The 12849-nt window shown below is 47.0% G+C and overlaps 1 protein-coding gene across 7 annotated transcripts in view; it reads right to left on the bottom strand.

Annotated features, from left to right (window-relative positions):
* EEF2K (eukaryotic elongation factor 2 kinase) overlaps positions 1-9629 on the bottom strand; it is a 117271-nt gene extending 107642 nt beyond the window's left edge. For 4 of the 7 annotated variants that reach the window (XM_063934454.1, XM_063934450.1, XM_063934451.1 and 1 more), the window contains exon 1: positions 9408-9628. The gene's annotated coding sequence lies outside the window, so the exon portion shown is untranslated. Of the gene's footprint in view, positions 1-9407 lie in introns of all 7 variants that reach the window. The other 3 variants (XM_063934449.1, XM_063934455.1, XM_063934453.1) reach the window with 2 other exon arrangements.
* Positions 9630-12849: the final 3220 nt, after the last annotated feature.

Raw genomic sequence — 12849 nt, 5'->3', positions numbered from 1 at the left:
TTGCTCCTAGTTCCAGAATGCTTATGTGAAGAGACTTTTTCAGGCTCGACCACACTCCCTGGAAATTTCTTCCCTGTGTGACTGCTCCCCAGCCTCTCTGGCTGGCACCCGTGGTCACCAGGATCCAATCCTGCATGCCGAATCTGCGGCCCTCCAATAGATGAGCCTCCTGCAACCACCACAGAAGGGATACCCTTGTCCTCGGCGACAGGGTTATCCGCAGGTGCATCTGAAGATGCGACCCTGACCATTTGTCCAACAGATCCCTTTGCATGGAATCTGCCGAAAGGGATTGCTTCGTAAGAAGCTACCATTTTTTCCCAGGACTCTTGTGCATTGATGTACAGACACCTTTCCTGGTTTTAGGAGGTTCCTGACCAGGTCAGATAACTCCTTGGCTTTTTCTTCGGGAAGAAAAACCTTTTCTGAACTGTGTCCAGAATCATCCCCAGGAACAGCAGACGAGTTGTCGGCATTAATTGGGATTTTGGAATATTCAGAATCCATCCGTGCTGCTTTAGCACCTCTTGAGATAGTGCTAAACCCATCTCTAGCTGTTCTCTGGACCTTGCCCTTATTAGGAGATCGTCCAAGTATGGGATAATTAATACGCCTTTTCTTCGAAGAAGAAATATTATCTCGGCCATTACCTTTGTAAAGACCCGAGGTGCCGTGGACAAACCAAACGGCAGCGTCTGAAACTGATAGTGACAGTTTTGTACAACGAACCTGAGGTACCCCTGGTGTGAGGGGTAATTGGAACGTGGAGATACGCATCCTTGATGTCCAAGGATACCATAAAGTCCCCTTCTTCCAGGTTCGCTATCACTGCTCTGAGTGACTCCATCTTGAACTTGAACTTCTTTATGTACAGGTTCAAGGACTTCAGATTTAGAATAGGCCTTACCGAGCCATCCGGCTTCGGTACCACAAAAAGAGTGGAATAATACCCCTTCCCTTGTTGTAGAAGAGGTACCTTGACTATCACCTGCTGAGAATACAGCTTGTGAATGGCTTCCAAAACCGTCTCCCTTTCTGAGGGGGACGTTGGTAAAGCAGACTTCAGGAAACGGCGAGGTGGCTCTGTCTCTAATTTCAACCTGTACCCCTGAGATATTATCTGCAGGATCCAGGGATTTACCTGCGAGTGAGCCCACTGCGCGCTGTAATTCTTGAGACGACCGCCTACCGCCCCCGAGTCCGCTTGCGAAGCCCCAGCGTCATGCTGAGGCTTTTGTAGAAGCCGGGGAGGGCTTCTGTTCCTGGGAAGGAGCTGCCTGTTGCTGTCTCTTCCCTCGTCCTCTGCCTCGTGGCAGATATGAATAGCCCTTTGCTCTCTTATTTTTAAAGGAACGAAAAGGCTGCGATTGAAAGGTCGGTGCCTTTTTCTGTTGGGGAGTGACTTGAGGTAGAAAGGTGGATTTCCCGGCCGTAGCCGTGGCCACCAAATCCGATAGACCGACCCCAAATAACTCCTCTACGCATCGCCTGTCCACTGTCGTGTCCATAAAGCTCTTCTGGCCGAAATGGACATAGCACTTACCCGTGATGCCAGTGTGCAGATATCTCTCTGTGCATCACGCATATAAAGAAATGCATCCTTTATTTGTTCTAACGACAGTAAAATATTGTCCCTGTCCAGGGTATCAATATTTTCGATCAGGGACTCTGACCAAACTACCCCAGCACTGCACATCCAGGCAGTCGCAATAGCTGGTCGTAGTATAACACCTGCATGTGTGTATATACCTTTTTGGATATTTTCCATCCTCCTATCTGATGGATCTTTAAGTGCGGCCGTCTCAGGAGAGGGTAACGCCACTTGTTTTGATAAGCGTGTTAGCGCTTTGTCCACCCTAGGAGGTGTTTCCCAGCGCTCCCTAACCTCTGGCGGGAAAGGGTATAAAGCCAATAACTTCTTTGAAATTAGCAGTTTTTTATCGGGGCACCCCACGCTTCATCACACACGTCATTTAATTCTTCTGATTCGGTAAAAACTACTGGTAGTTCTTTTACACCCCACATAATACCCTGTTTAGTGGTACCTGTAGTATCAGCTAAATGTAACATCTCCTTTATTGCCAAAATCATATAACGTGTGGCCCTTTTGGAAAATACGGTTGATTCGTCACCTTCACTACCGGAATCAGTGCCTGTGTCTGGGTCTGTGTCGACCGACTGAGGCAAGGGGCGTTTTACAGCCCCTGACGGTGTTTGAGGCGCCTGGACAGGCACTAAGTGAGTGTCCGGCCGCCTCATGTCGGCAAACGACTGCTTAAGCGAGTTGACGCTATCCCGTAATTCCACAAATAAAGGCATCCATTCTGGTGTCGACCCCCTAGAAGGTGACATCCTCATATTTGGCAATTGCTCCGCCTCCACACCAATAACGTCCTCATACATGTCGACACACACGTACCGACACACAGCAGACACACAGGGAATGCTCTATACGAAGACAGGACCCACTAGCCCTTTGGGGAGACAGAGGGAGAGTCTGCCAGCACACACCAAAAAGCGCTATATATGACAGGGATAGCCTTATGATTAAGTGCTCCCTTATAGCTGCTTTTATATTAATATATTGCCATTTATTTTGCCCCCCCTCTCTGTTATACCCTGTTTCTGTAGTGCAGTGCAGGGGAGAGACCTGGGAGCCTTCCTGACCAGCGGAGCTGTGACAGAAAATGGCGCCGTGTGCTGAGGAGATAGGCCCCGCCCCTTTTCCGGCGGGCTCGTCTCCCGCTATTTAGTACATTTAGGCAGGGGTAAATATCTCCATATAGCCTCTGGGGCTATATGTGAGGTATTTTTAGCCTTTTTAAAGGTTTACATTTGCCTCCCAGGGCGCCCCCCCCCAGCGCCCTGCACCCTCAGTGACTGCCGTGTGAAGTGTGCTGAGAGGAAAATGGCGCACAGCTGCAGTGCTGTGCGCTACCTTAAGAAGACTGCAGGAGTCTTCAGCCGCCGATTCTGGACCTCTTCTTGCTTCAGCATCTGTGAGGGGGCCGGCGGCGTGGCTCCGGTGACCATCCAGGCTGTACCTGTGATCGTCCCTCTGGAGCTTCATGTCCAGTAGCCAAGAAGCCAATCCATCCTGCACGCAGGTGAGTTCACTTCTTCTCCCCTCTGTCCCTCGTTGCAGTGATCCTGTTGCCAGCAGGAATCACTGTAAAATAAAAAACCTAAGCTAAACTCTCTAAGCAGCTCTTTATGAGAGCCACCTAGAATTGCACCCTTCTCGGCCGGGCACAAAAATCTAACTGGAGTCTGGAGGAGGGTCATAGGGGGAGGAGCCAGTACACACCACCTGACCTGTAAAAGCTTTACTTTTGTGCCCTGTCTCCTGCGGAGCCGCTATTCCCCATGGTCCTTTCAGGAACCCCAGCATCCACTTAGGACGATAGAGAAAATTAATTCTAAAGATGCATTAAATGCAGGGCTTAAAGTGGTCCTGGTGAGGTGGTGGAACTCTTGGAGGAGGACCATGGAGGCACCAGGACCTGAGGAAGGAGTAGGTGGCTGCAGCTCATCAGCAACACTAGTGCCGCCTGTATCGATTGATGCAGATGATGGGGTGGGCTTTTCTGTTGGAATTACTGTGCAGGGCAATGGAGATGGTGAAACTAGTTCCCCCTACAATTACAGGTGGTGGAACTCAGTTCCACCTCGTTCCCCCCCACTTTAACCCCTGATTAAATGGAGGGACAAATGACGTGTCTAACCAACAGACATGACATTATAATTTGGTATTTATGAGACGTCATTACAAGCAGTAAAAACAACAACACAGCTTAGGTGATACCATGTAATATGATCATACACACCACTGAGCTATTTCCATGTTAATAACACATCCCCCCTCCCTCCCACCTTCTTGGTACACTTCCCAGATTGCTGTACACACACACACCATGTGACTGGTATGTGTGCAGACCAGCATGCTGTTACTGCACGGTAAAATAAGTTGCTGTTTTATTTATGTGTGTCTATCCTTCCCTTCTACTCAAAGTGGGTGCACTCTCACTGATGCGAGTCTTCATACATAATGGGGGAGCTGTATCAAAGCTTGGAGAGAGATAAAGAGGAGAGTGAAAAAGTACAGGGGCTACACACGGAGAGATCCGTGCTTAAATTCTAAGCAATCTGAGTAGATTGCTTAGAAGTTAAGTACGGATATCTCCGTGTGTATGCCACACAGCGATGGCGATGCCCGGGCCATCACTGACACTAGATTGGCACAAACTATCAGGTCGCTCATTTCACTGCTGGGTTAAATAAGCGCCCCCCACACCTCGCTCAGCACACGTCGCGCTGTGTGCTGAGCGGGGGAGAGATGTGTGCTGAGCGGTGTGTGACAGACCGCTCAGCACACATCTCTCCCCGTGTGTATATGGGGCTTACCAATAAACCAGCAATTAAATGTCAATTTTCAAACACAGCCTATAATTTGGTAGTTAGGAGCTGATTGGTTGGTACTTTATCTCTCTCCACTCTGGCGGGTATTTAATTAGGTCCGTTTATTTGCCTAGGAGAAAAAACTGGACTTTTCACTATTTTTAGGGCAAATGGGGATTCACCCTATTCAATAGCAAGGTCATTTTTTCGCCTAGGTGAAAAATTAATCTGCCGCTAAAAACATGTGGATTGGCATATCCACGTTTTCTCACCTACGCCGGCAATAACGTGGGCCGTTTTCACCGATTTTGAGGCATTTTTCGCCAAAGCCTTTTCACAAACAAAAAAAGAAGGTGAAAAGGCACTGGTGAAAATTTCCCTAAAAACAGGTGAAAACAGGCCTCAATTAAATAGGCAGGGGGGCAAATTCAATATTCATTTTGCCAGTGCAAGTGGTCGTAAATCGCCATGAAGATAAATATGCAAGAATGTTTTGTGTATGTGCGCAGTGGAAAATATATGACATTTGCACGAGAAAACCCCTCCACAATTTTAGCTAAATTGGATAGCAGATGAAAAATGGTAAAGACAGTGAAAAACATTCAAGTGATATCTCTACGCAAATGCCTTTGAGGTGAAAGGGAAGATGATGATAGTAGGATCTTGATAATGCGGGATCTCCTGCTCGTACAGTTATCGAGGGTTCCAACGGGAATGGAGAATCGGGAAATGAGAGACAACTACGTCTTTAATATTCCTATATGATAAAACACTAATACTGCTTCTCACCTCTGTGGGGGAAATTCAAGTGTTTTGCGGGCCAGCAGTCACTAAATGGTGCAGATGGAGCAATTTAAGGGGTATATTCAATTAGGGTCGGATCCATTCCGACATGCATTTGTTGGAAATGGATCCGACAACCCCTATTCAATCTCATCTCAATTCGACTTTAAAAAAGTCGAATTGAGATGAGGGACCGGAGAGGGAGGAGAGGGGTGAGACCAGCGGGGACAGCCGCGGGCATACAGGGGAGAGCAGCGCTGCAGAAGGATGTCACACAGCCGCCAGACCTCACGGCAGTGTCTACCCGGCTCCAGCAAGCGTGACCTCACTTGCTGGAGCCGGTTGGACGCTGCCGTGAGCGGCGCGGCTGTGAGACATCCTGCTGCAGTGCTGTGCTGTAGCGCTGCTCTCCCCTGTATGCCCGTGGCTCCCCCCCCCCCCCATCCTCCTCTGGGTCCCACATCTCAGTCCGACATTTTTTTATGTCAGACTGAGATGGTCGGAAACGGGGCCAAATCCTGTCGAATTTGGCCACGTTTCACTCAAAAGTACGTGAATCGGCAGCAATACCACCGATTCACGTACTATTCGACAAGTCAAATTCCACGACTAGTCAAATAAAAACTGCAGGGATTGAATAGGTCAAATCACTATTCGACCTTAAAAAGTCGAAAACTGCCGTCTTTTCGACAGTTTTCGACCCTAATTGAATATACCCCTAAGTGTTGCACTGTTTGAGCGTGCAAAGCCGCTGGCACGGACATTACTGTTATGGTTTTTCATCATTTTGATGGGCTGGTAACCAGTAAATTATATTTCCTTAACTCATTTTTTTTCTTTACTTTTAGGTAAAGTTACACTGGGCGGGATGTACTAAGACGGCGGTAACATTCCGCCACATTCAGCATTGATACTTATCGCATATGTACGAACATATGCGATAAGTATCGCAATGTGGTAAGAGCTGCCCCCTGCGTTACCTGTGCCGCAGAGTGAGAGGGTTTGCAGGGGGCTCTGTCACCTCCCAGCCCCGGGAGGTGACGTCTGAAGTCAGTCCTAGGCTCCTCCTCCTCCTCCCTGCAGCCGGAAGTACAGCTGGCTGGGAGGAGGAGGAGGAGGCTGGGATCTGGGACTGCGACGGAGAGGCAAGCCTGCAGTCAGGTATGTGGGGTCGGCATGAGCGGAGCTGGGCGGCGGAGGTGGCGGAATGCAGCAGGTGGCGGCGGGAGGTGGTAAGAAGCCCATTGGCTTCTATAGGGTATTGCCATAAAAAGGTGGCAATACCCCCTGCAGCGATAAGCGGCCAGATGGGTCTTAGTACATTTGGAAATGCGGTAAAACCCCTGAAAACTGTGATTTTACCACATTTTTCCTTTAGTAAATCCCGCCACCTTTAACTTAACACTATACAGAAAATAAAAAATAAATGTTTTAAAGCTAGTGTTCCTTTAACGTCAGTGCTGTCCAGTGGAATGGATGTTATAAACTCGCTTTAGTCCTGATCATATACAAAAAAAATTATATCTGTATTTAGATTCTCCAATAGATTCAATTAGTGTTGGAATTTCTGACAGGGCGGAAAGACGGCACTTTCCACCTATAATCGACACTTCAATATTCAATCGAAGTGACGTTTTTCCGCCCTGTCGAAAGTTCCGACATGTCAAAAAACATATGGATGAGTGGAATCTCTGCTCATTCATGTGTTTTCGACCCCACCGCCGTCGAAAACGGGTCAATATTTGGCCAATAATTTTCTCCCATAAGTGAGGGCAAAAATGAATGGTCGGAATAAGAGTGGAAACGGGCAGAAACGGCCCGCAATAGAATACAGAAGTGTTGGATCCTCACTGTTGGAGAGGATCCGACTCTGATTGAATACTCCCCATAGTCTATAAATTGTAAGCATGTAGGCCAGTGGTTCCCAGACTTTTTTGAGTCACAGCGCCCTAGAGTATCAGAATTTTTTTGACGGCACCCCAGGCCCAAAAGTTTCTTATCAAGAAATTTAGAGAAAAAAAAATTAAGTATATTGTATCCTTACGGTCAGTATGTGGTGAGGAACAGGATTCACTTCTGTGTTTATGACTGGAAGCCACCAGCACTGGTTTTGTCTATTACAATGACTGTAAATAATTTGAATTGGTGCTGGACTACCAACCCAAGGCACCCCTGAAAATAGCCCCGAGGCACCCCAGGGTGCCTAGGCACACAGTTTGGGAACCACTGATGTAGTCATTTTCAACTCTTTGTTTATTAATATCCGGTCTCGTTCTATTACTGCTTATTTCCAAATGTAAAGCCCTGCAGAGTATTCTATAGAAATAAATGTTCATAATAAATATATTTGTTAAGGGGTGTGGTAACGCTAACTGCCTTCAGAGAAGTAACATTATTTTGCTAACAAAGTACAAACCGCAGATGAAATAGTAACTACTGTATTTGATACATAAAAAAATCCAGCATGTTGATAACCAGAGAGATATCAGGCCACAAATAAAGCTAAAATAGTAATGGACAAAAGTGCTGCAAAAGTCATGCAAATATGTTTTACATTAAGTGCAACATATTAATAATTGACAAGGAATAAATTAGCATAGCATAACATAGAAATGTATTACTGTGTGTATGGTTAGCATGATAAAAAAAAAAAGGTGCAAAAAATGGGATTAGGTAAAAACTGGAATGGTCCACATCCCAGAATGCTGGACCGGACTTGCTCCCTGCAGCAAACCCTGCCATTCTGGAGCTTGTAGTGCTCGTCCCCGACCGGGGGTTGTCCTGTCCGGAGGGGGGAAGGGGGGGGGGGGCTGTGACAGCTGTCACCAGGGAAGCAGGGAGGGAGATATTGCACCCTTCCTGTATGGTCCGGATCGTTCCGGTTATTACCCCATCCCCCAACCATAAGTGGAGGCTGTATTCTCTCCCTTCCCACCTCACCAGTGACAGCTGTCACAAACACACATTCCCCGGATGGGACACCGGCTGGACGTGGACGAGCACTACAAGTTTCGGAATGGCAGAAATTGCTGCAGGGAGCAGGTCTAATCCGGGATTCCGGTATCCAGACTGTTCCGGTTTTTACCCAAACCCCCCAAAAATAACTTTTTCATGAAACATTAACCTACTAGCAGTTAGGAGCATTTTTTTTTTTTTTAGCAAATATCTTTATTCAAAGTAAAAGCACATATTAAACATAACGTGTGTTACAATGACATCAAATTGCAATTATAGCATTCATTTTAATTTCACATTTATGTGAGCTCTCGATTCTGCTTTTGCTTTTATTGTATTTTTTTTTTTGGGGGGGGGGGTGCTTACACAAAAACATCTTCATCCCCTTTAATTCACCTGTCTGCCTGTTTTGCAACCTGCACAAGCAATGCAAGAGTTAACTGAAGGCTGACAGGGACCTTGCTGATGCCTGTTTGTTTTCCTGTGCCATGTGCCAATCCATAGCGCCATGTGGCCGAATCCATAGCTCACAGTCATTGCACCATCAGTGCGAGCATCCAGTGCCTTGCAGGATAACTTGGCACATAGTATACAGATCTGTAATGGCATCACGGAAATAATTGGAGGTGCAAGCTAACCTTCAATTAAAGAGAAATGTGCATCAGCACGACCAGTCCCTTTGTCGTAGCCATAAAAGGCATTATTGACTTCTGAGCACTGTATATATATATATATATATATATATATATATATATATATATATATATATATATATATATGTGTGTATGTAAATACGCGCTCCTACTTCAAAGACCAGGCCAACTTTAACAAAAACACACTACTTAAAAACAAGCCTTTACATTAAGCACTGTACAGTTTTCTATTAGTAGATATATAGAACACACACACACACACACACACACACACACACACACACACACACACACACACACACATTCAGCAATGTTATTTCAGTAAGCATTAATACACAATCCCCTGCCATGGTTTGCATCTTAATATGTGGAGAAATCATATTACAGATACTTGTTTATTTTAATACATTCTCTGGATATCTATAAGCATGGCTGTGCATTAAGCATCACTGAATGCTAGCAGCCATTGTGTTCTAGGTGTAAATAGCACAGGCTAGCACAGTAACAATACAGAGCCAGCCTGCCTGTCTACATGCACATTTAATAACGACTTACTGTACGCATACTCATGCACAGCAGACATATACATTATTAAGAAAAGGAGCATTTGTGCCTTACCCTGCACAGATGGCACGCCCTAGGACAGCTAATATTGCTGGGAGAAGGCTGGATGGTAAGATTAGCAGTCTTGGTGACTGTACAGGAAGCTTGCACACAATGAATGGTCACAGCAAGGATAGCCGTGTTCAGTTCTCTCACTCTGCAATGATGAGTGCAATAAATCCCCTGTCTGCAGGCTGAGCAGCAACGAAGAGCTCTATAGAGCCTGACACACTATTTGTGTGCTGTCTGCTGGCTCCGCCCCATCTCCGCCCACTGGCCGACACAACGTTCCATGACAACCATCTGGCTCACAGCACACAATGGAGAGGGATCAAGGTCACGTTCACGTTATTCTGGATAATAAATTATACTTTTTGTAGCAAATACTATCTGTCTGATAAGTATCACAATACAAAATAAAACATACTAAAAAGGTAATGAACATGTGAAAAGACGCGCTTTCACAGCTCCCCAGCGGCAGAGGTCGCTGCAGGGAGCTGATCCGGTCCGGCATTCCGGAATTTGGTCCGGTCCGGTTTTCACCTAATCCCTGAAAAGTCTATCCTTGATTAAACGTAACATACAAACAGATTAGTCAGAACAAAGGAAAACTGGAGTTGTAGGAAAGAAGTTTTAATAATGAAATGTAATATATATGTATATCTAAAATTAGATATAGATAGAAAACAACTGATACTGTAGGTAGACACAATGCCTATTGCACAAAATATATAGTATGTGTTCAAAATCTAAACACATATAAGCAAATGCTTGTATGTGGAGTTAGAATTCACTTGGTGACCTGATTATGAGGTGCGTACTGGAGTGAGAACCATTATTTAGAACTTGTGTCTATAGTATCAGGTGTAAGTTACGCTTGGCATAAGGTGTTACTTTCTCTAACGTCCTAGAGGATGCTGGGGACTCCGTAAGGACCATGGGGAATAGACGGGCTCCGCAGGAGATAGGGCACTTTAAGAAAGCTTTGGATTCTGGGTGTGCACTGGCTCCTCCCTCTATGTCCCTCCTCCAGACCTCAGTTTTACACTGTGCCCAGAGGAAGATGGGCGCACTGCAGGGAGCTCTCCTAAGTTCTTTGCATTAGAAAGCATTTTTGTTTGGATTTTTCTATTTTTACAGGGAGCACTGCTGGCAACAGGCTCCCTGCATCGAGGGACTGGGGAGAGAGGAGCAGACATACTTAAATGATAGGATCTGCTTCCTCGGCTACTGGACACCATTAGCTCCAGAGGGGGTGAACACAGGTTCGTCCTGGGCGTCCATCCCCGGAGCCACGCCGCCGTTCTCCTCACAGAGCCAGAAGAACAGAAGCAAGAAGACGTCTCAGGCGGCAGAAGCCTTCAGCGGCTTCACTGAGGTAACGCACAGCACAGCAGCTGTGCGTCATTGCTCCACACACCTCACACACTCCGGTCACTGTATGGGTGCAGGGCGCAGGGGGGGCGCCCTGGGCAGCAATAATAACACCTCAAAACATGGCAAAAAGATATATACATCTACAGCTGGGCACTGTACATGTATATAAAAGAGCCCCCACCATTTTTACACAAATTTGAGCGGGACCGAAGCCCGTCGCCGAGGGGGCGGGGCTTCTCCCTCAGCACTCACCAGCTCCATTTTTCTCTCCACAGAACGCTGAGAGGAAGCTCCCCGGACTCTCCCCTGCTTACACACGGTGAAGGGGTGTTTAAAAGAGAGGGGGGGGGGGTACATAATTGGCGGATAAGATATTATACAGCGCTGCTGGGGGAAAACATTTTGTGTTGGTCTCCAGGGCCATTGCGCTGGGGTGTGTGCTGGCATACTCTCTCTCTGTCTCTCCAAAGGGCCTTAAAGGGGATACTGTCTTCAGAAAAGAGTTTCCCTGTGTGTATGAAGTGTGTCGGTACATGTGTGCCGACATGTTTGATGAGGAAGGCTCGCTAAATGTGGAGGGGGAGTGTTTGAATGTCAGGTCGCCGTCGGCAACGCCGACACCGGACTGGGTAGATATGCTGAATGTCTTAAATGCAAATGTGAATCTCCTGTATAAAAGGTTAGACAAGGCTGAGGCTAGGGATAAGTCAGGTAGCCAGACCGTGCCTGTCCCTGTGGCGCCAGGACCTTCAGGGTCTCAAAAGCGCCCCATATCCCAGGTCGCTGACACAGATACCGACACAGATACTGACTCTAGTGTCAACTATTAGGATGCAAAATTACAGCCGAAGGTGGCAAAGGGTATTCGATACATGATTATTGCCATAAAAGAGGTTTTGCATATCACTGAGGAACCCCCTGTCCCTGACACGAGGGTTCACATGTATAAAGGGAAAAAGCCTGAGGTCACGTTTCCGTCCTCATTTGAGCTAAGCGAATTGTGCGAAAAGGCTTGGAAGTCTCCGGATAGGAGACTACATGTTCCCAAAAGGATTCTTATGGCGTATCCTTTTCCACAGAAGGATAGGATACAATGGGAATCTTCGCCTAAAGTAGACAAGGCACTGACACGCTTATCCAAGAAGGTGGCACTGCCTTCTCCAGATACTGCTTCCCTCAAGGGTCCTGCTGATCGCAAGCAGGAAATTACCATGAAGCACATTTACACACATTCAGGAACTATCGTTAGACCGGCCATGGCGTCGGCCTGGGTTTGTAGTGCTGTCGTGGCATGGGCAGACTCCTTATCTATGGAAATTGACACCTTAGATAGGGACACCATTCTAATGACCATTGAGCATATCAGAGATGCTGCCTTATATATGAGGGATGCTCAGAGAGACATTTGTTTACTAAGCTCCAGAATAAACGCTATGTCTATTTCTGCTAGGCGACTCTTGTGGACCCGACAGTGGACGGGAGACGCCGACTCAAAGCGGCATATGGAGTCATTGCCTTACAAGGGGGAGGAGTTGTTTGGAGAAGGCCTCTCGGACCTTGTCTCTACTGCTACGGCTGGTAAATCAAATTTTTTACCTTATGTTCCCCCGCAACATGCTAAGAAGGTACCGCATTATCGAATGCAGTCCTTTCGTTCCAATAAAAGCAAGAAGGTACGAGGATCGTCCTTGGTTGCCAGAGGTAAAGGCAAGGGAAAAAAGCTGCACTCGGCTAGTTCCCAAGAGCAGAAGTCCTCCCCTACTTCCGCAAAGTCCACCGCATGACGCTGGGGCTTTCCGGGAGGGGGGGTGGGTCAGATCAAGTGGGGGGCACGTCTTCGTCTGTTCAGCCACGTCTGGGTTCTCTCACAGGTGGCTCCCTGGGCAATAGAGATTGTTTCCCAGGGATACAGACTGGAATTCGAAGACATGCCTCCTCGCCGGTTTTTCAGATCAGCTCTGCTGGCTTCCCCGTCGGAGAGGGAGCTGGTGTTAGCTGCAATTCACAAATTGTACATTCAACAGGTGATAGTCAAAGTTCCTCATCTCCAGCAAGGAGAGGGTTATTATTCATCCCTGTT

Source organism: Pseudophryne corroboree, chromosome 7, assembly GCF_028390025.1.
Source record: "Pseudophryne corroboree isolate aPseCor3 chromosome 7, aPseCor3.hap2, whole genome shotgun sequence".
In the NCBI taxonomy this organism is placed as follows: domain Eukaryota; kingdom Metazoa; phylum Chordata; class Amphibia; order Anura; family Myobatrachidae; genus Pseudophryne; species Pseudophryne corroboree.
Note: the sequence above shows the minus strand (reverse complement) of the source record. Positions and strands in the feature narration are given on the sequence as shown.